This window comes from Manacus vitellinus, unplaced genomic scaffold, assembly GCF_001715985.3.
Source record: "Manacus vitellinus isolate BGI_N305 unplaced genomic scaffold, ASM171598v3 scaffold_56_pilon, whole genome shotgun sequence".
NCBI classification, from domain to species: Eukaryota; Metazoa; Chordata; class Aves; order Passeriformes; family Pipridae; genus Manacus; species Manacus vitellinus.
In genome coordinates, this window is record NW_021940660.1 from 2,644,647 (window position 1) to 2,650,122 (window position 5,476).

Here is a 5,476-nt window from a genome sequence, read left to right on the forward strand (position 1 = left end):
TAAGTAAGGATGAAGTACAAATTTGCTGCTTAATTTCTAAAAAAAAAAAAGTCAAACCACTATTTTGCTGAAGAGGAAATCCACTTTTTGATAGCATCAACCACTTCCACACAGCTCTCTAAGAATATGACCCCATAGCAGCTGCTTCTGCTCAGTGCATTCAATGGTGACCACTCAAGTGCTGAGAAATGGAGTGTAAATTGGAAACAAGCAAGAAATCTCATTTGCTTCCTTAGATGCAAGTCTGGATGAGATCTACTAATCTAAAATCTTGAAAGGTACAGTTACTAGGAAAATAAATTGAAATCACTAACTCCATGAAAGAGCATAACAAATTATTAAACCATTAGAAATAATAAATTAGAGCAATTGAAAGAAATCACTATATTTTAAATAGCAAATATTGTATACTTTTTTGTAATATATGCAATGCAATGAAGTATTTTCATAACAAACTTGAAAATTAATCTACTTTCTAGAAGTTTTCTAAAAGCATAGTTAGACTACACTAAGAAAGAGTTGCCCTTTCCAGTGCCTTGTAAACTATGGAGGAAGGAGGAAAGGGATGTAGTTAAAGAGAAAACTGCTTGAATGCCAGGCCTGGAAATGTGTGAGTCCACACAAACTGGAGTCACGGCATCGTCCCAAGGCTGCTCTCATGGGAGTGAAGAGCACACCACCATAGTGCTTCTGAGCTGGGGAGAGTTCCTTTTTCCCTTTGAATTCAACTAGATCAAAACTTTCTCTGGAATGTGGTATCTTGCTCTTTTCCTGCCTTAAGCTCATTGCCTACTGCCATCCCTCTCCTTTGGATTTATCAATGTACTCCCACAAATATGGAGGAGAAATTTATACTGGGAATTATGCCCAGAAAGCACTTATGTACCAGTTCTTTGAACAGGGAGACAAAAGCAACACGGAAGACTAAAGACAAGACTTTAAATATTATATAGTGGCTTCCTTGTACACCTGTCAGTCATTTTACTTTTATTCAGTGTGTTTCTACATGTGATTTCTATACTGGTATCCAGCTAGCACTGTCCTGAGTGGTGGAGAATAAACAGAGAAGCTGTTTTCAGAGCCCGCTAGTACTGGCTGGCCACACTCTGGATGAAGAATGAAGACTGCTAGTTCAGAGCAGCCCATGCGATTCAAAGCGCTGAGACAACGGGAAATTTCCAGGGAAAGAAAAATGCATGTGAGCGTGTAAGGGACTTGAATGGCCATATAACTTGAGGACTAATGACTCTGCAAGGCCTAAATTGGATCAAGGTACATGTGTTTCATATTTTCTCATTTTCCATGGGGCATTAATGTCTTAATGTTTCATTCTTTCTTCTAGGTTGCTACTAAAACTTTCTCTATACATGCAGGTTTCTGAAAGCATATTTTTATGTGGGAAGGCTGATGAATATGTGGTTTGTGAAACAAAACATAGGCATAAAAATCCATAGAACAAGCAGGTCTTCAGATTTGTTTAATACAGGTCTAGTAGTCATGTGCACATGAATGAATGCATGTGTTTTAAACAAGTTTCATCTTCATGATACTTCAGGTTTACTTACAGTAGTTCTTGAAGTTCATGCAAGCTAAGTCTGATGTCATCACAGAAACACAGTTAAAAAAAGATGATAATTTTCTATACAGCTGTAATTTTGTGGTTGGAACTATGTTTTTGTGTGCATATAGATGAGGGCAGAAGGAGTTTTGCGGCACAGGAAAAACACAATTCTTCCAGCTCTTGTGTTGTGAAACCTTCTTCCTCTTCATCCATGCAAAAAGCATCAAGGCCCTGTCCCAGAAAATTATGTCCCTTCCCATGCCTTCCCTAGCCCCACTTACCTGGAGTATCCCTTCTCCTTCCAAGCCCTTTCACTCCTGACAGAGCAGTTGGCAGAGCTGTGTGTGCGAGTCAGGCCTTTTGATTTACTGGCCAAGAGACCAAACAGACAGAAAATCAACAAGCTCCTGGCAGTATGAGGACCTTATTCTGGCTCTCCTTTCTCTAATACTTGCAGTTACCCTATCTCACTCTCACATTTGACTGCAGTTGGTCAGTAAGACTCTAAAATAAATAAGGGAAGGAAAACACTCACACAGCAGGAGTGGCCTCAAAAAAGAACACACAGCTGAGACTGCAGCTCTTTGTAGAAGACATTAAGCCTGGGGGTTTGCCTAAACACCGCTCTTTCCCAGAGCACAGGCCCTTGACACAGGTTTGCCTCCATGCCTCATCCATCCATCCCTACCTCCCAGTAAGGATCCAGAGCTTGCAATCATATGAAGCTTTCCCAATGCTAGGTGTCACTTAACAAGGAAGGCAAAGGATACCTGAATGGGTATTGCAATACATGCAGTACTCCATACTTCCAAACTCATGGAAGAAAGCAGGTTGAAACATTGTACCTGTGTGACTCATAACTCAACTCCTAGAATTTGTCTCTGCTGAAAAGAAGTCAGAACTTTTTCAATGGTAGTGGAAACTAGGATAAAGTGAAATGCACACCACATCATGAAATGGTTTATCAGAGCTGCCGAAGAAGATGCTGGTCTGTAGTATTTGAGATATGTCACAGGATACCAGGCCAATGGGTTATAACACTATCAGGTTAAATGTCTATGGATTTTCATAGATTAAAAAGCCCAGTATTTACATTTTGAATAATAACTTAGGGTATTGAGGTTGACAATTTTTAAGAATCTCATTTTTCACCATTTTGGTAGATGGCACACTGCACGGACTAAACTGAGAAAGATGAAGTCGACGGCAGTGGCAGGTACCGAGCTCTGCACTGCCGTTGCCATCCCACTTGGCCTGCAAATGCTAAACCACTACCTTACAGACACTGGCATAAGGAACCCCATTAAGGTACAATTTAAATCGAAGTAGTCCTGGAACAATATGTTACAGAAAAATTGGGTTTACAACACTTAATTGGAAGCTACATTTAGCCTGTCAGTTTCCCTTGAATATATGGAACATGAACAAATAGGGTCTAAAGCCTAAACAACCTCACAGATTTTCATAAGCTCAGAAGATCAGCCCTCAAATTACACCTGAAAACAAACCAGGGATTTCTGGTCTATATATACACTACGGGCAGGTGTCCAAGCTTTGGAAAAAAGGCCGTATTTTAACATAATATGATATTTTTTCTTGTTTGTGGGGAATAACTTATCATGTAGCATGCATTAATAGTACTAAAGATTTCATATAAGTAAGAAATATTTGTCATGAAGCCAAGTAGAAATTTAAAGATATAGGTATTTGCCAATAGCAGCAGTAACTTTTATCAACTCCACTTGTTTTTATTTTTTATTCCCGAGGGGAATAGCTCTTGACAAGCAAGCAGCATAGCTGTTGATACATTGTGTTAATAGGCAGATACCTTCATGCAGAACTGCCTGACCTTACCTCATAAAAGCAAAAAGATTCAAAGTGAGCACAAACAACTAAAATTATATTTTAGCACTGCTTTTGCATGCAAGTTCAGTGAATCATTCATTGCTTTATGTCAAACCAGGGCTGGTGCTTTCCTAGAAGAACATATTTCAGCTAGACCCTAGTTATGCTTCAGAAAAACACAGATAACTTGGTGAAATTTAGCCTGATGTCTTTCATGTTACAAACTATTAAATGACCTAATAGTTCCTTCCGGCCTTAAAAGCCATGAGTTTCAAGAATTCTACTACAGTCAAAGTTTAAATACATAGCTTCTAAGAAGGAAGTCCTTATTCCAATGGTTTTATTCATGCATACCACAACAATGTATCTTGCCTACAAAAATATAAAAAACCACACATTTAATCCATATGACAACCAGTCCTACTGAATATATGTATGTTGTTGCTTTTTCAAATCAGAAGTGTATTTGCTGTTTCTCTCCCATGGCACACATCCTGTCACACAGCAGTTCACAAGCCTCAGAGGGTGAACAGCACCTTAGCCTCTGTATATATTTTTTCCACCATAGCTTTCTGTATGTCTTTATATTTTAGATGCTGCCTTGATAAGGCAAATAGATCCATGAGATGTTCTCTTCTTTAACTGCCGAGAAGGCAAGAGGTAAGTCTAATCTTAACCAAATCAGTACAAAATGAAAAATAATATACATAGTAGCCATACCACACTTCATTGATTTAATTAAAATCGGCAATATTGGCAAGACGGGTACCCATGTACCTAGCTAACTGTGTGGTTTCTGAACATGGACCCTAATATATTTCAGTTACATTTATTTTATTCCCTTCATCAAAATACAGATGTTAACTTCTCAAGCCTCCTGTGTGAAGGTGGGAGACTTCATCTTTCAAAAGAAAACTCAAATTGAAACTTGCAAACATTTATTTAAACACTACTGCAATTACTAAACACGAGTGTTTATTTAATTTACAGATACATATATGGTACATAACGAACGTAAGTGATGATAAGGTGTCCAGATTACACGGCACATTTAAGGTAAGGGCAGTCATGACTCGAACTGCTGGTCCGAAGCAGCGAACCTGCCTTTCGTGCCGGGGAACTCGCCCGGGGCTCCTTGGCCGCCGAGCGCTGTCCCCAGGCAGCCCCGCGCCCCGGGCAGCCCGGCCCTCGCAGCGGAGCCCCGGGGGCGGCCGGACCAGCCCTGCCCTGCCGGCGCGGGGAGCGCGGGCTGCCGGCCGGCCGCGGGCAGGCGGGCAGAGGCCGCGATCCGCGCTCGGGGCGGAGCCGGCCCGGCCCGGCTCGCCCGGTGCCCGCCGGGGGCAAAGTGCTGGCCAGCCAGCCGCCCGCCGGCGCCCCGGCGCGGCCACGGCCCGACCCGCGGAGGGCGCTGCCGTACCTTGCTGAACACCTCCAGGTCGTCCTCCTCTCGTCCAGCGCCAGCACCTTCGGCGGCGGCGAATCAGCGGCCCCGGGCCGTGCCGGGGCACCCGCCAGCGGGGCGCGAGTCGTCCCCGGCCCTTCCCGCCGGCGAGGAGCAGCGACCCGGTGCCCGGCCCTCCGCCTCCATCCTGCCCTGCGAGCACGGCGGCGCGCCCCGCCGCAGCCGCTCCCCCGCGGGGCCACAATTGGCCGCCCGCCGCTCCCCCGCCCGCCGCCCCGGCCCCGGCTGGGGGGCGCGCCAGTGCGCAGGAGTGGAAGCGCGGCGGGCGGGGCTGGGCTTGCCGGCCCGGCTGGGAGGGAGCGGGGTTTGCGAGTGTGCCGGGAGTGCCGGTCCGGGCTGGGAGGTGCGTGTCTGCCGGCGGGCCCCGACGGCGGGACTGCGGCTGCGACCTCTGCGGAGCGGGACGGGGCGGCCCAACGCCCACGGGCGTGTTCCTGGAGGCGCGGGCCCCTTGCCCGGGCCGCCCCTGGCGCGGCGGGGGACTGGCGGGGGCGGGGCCAGCGGCCGTGGGCGAGCCCCCCGCGGGGCGTCGTCGTGGGAGCGTGGCCGCTGCTGGCCGGGGCCGCTGGAACAAGTGTCTGCAGTGCCTCGGGCTGGAGAGCCCCGTG

The 5,476-nt window shown here is 46.3% G+C and overlaps 1 protein-coding gene across 1 annotated transcript in view; it reads right to left on the reverse strand.

The window, feature by feature from the left end:
- Positions 1-4,900, reverse strand: part of SNX7 (sorting nexin 7) — a 28,203-nt gene extending 23,303 nt beyond the window's left edge. The window contains exon 1 of the mRNA XM_029963218.1: positions 4,824-4,900. The gene's annotated coding sequence lies outside the window, so the exon portion shown is untranslated. The remainder of the gene's footprint in view (positions 1-4,823) is intronic.
- Between the last annotated feature and the right edge of the window lie 576 nt (positions 4,901-5,476).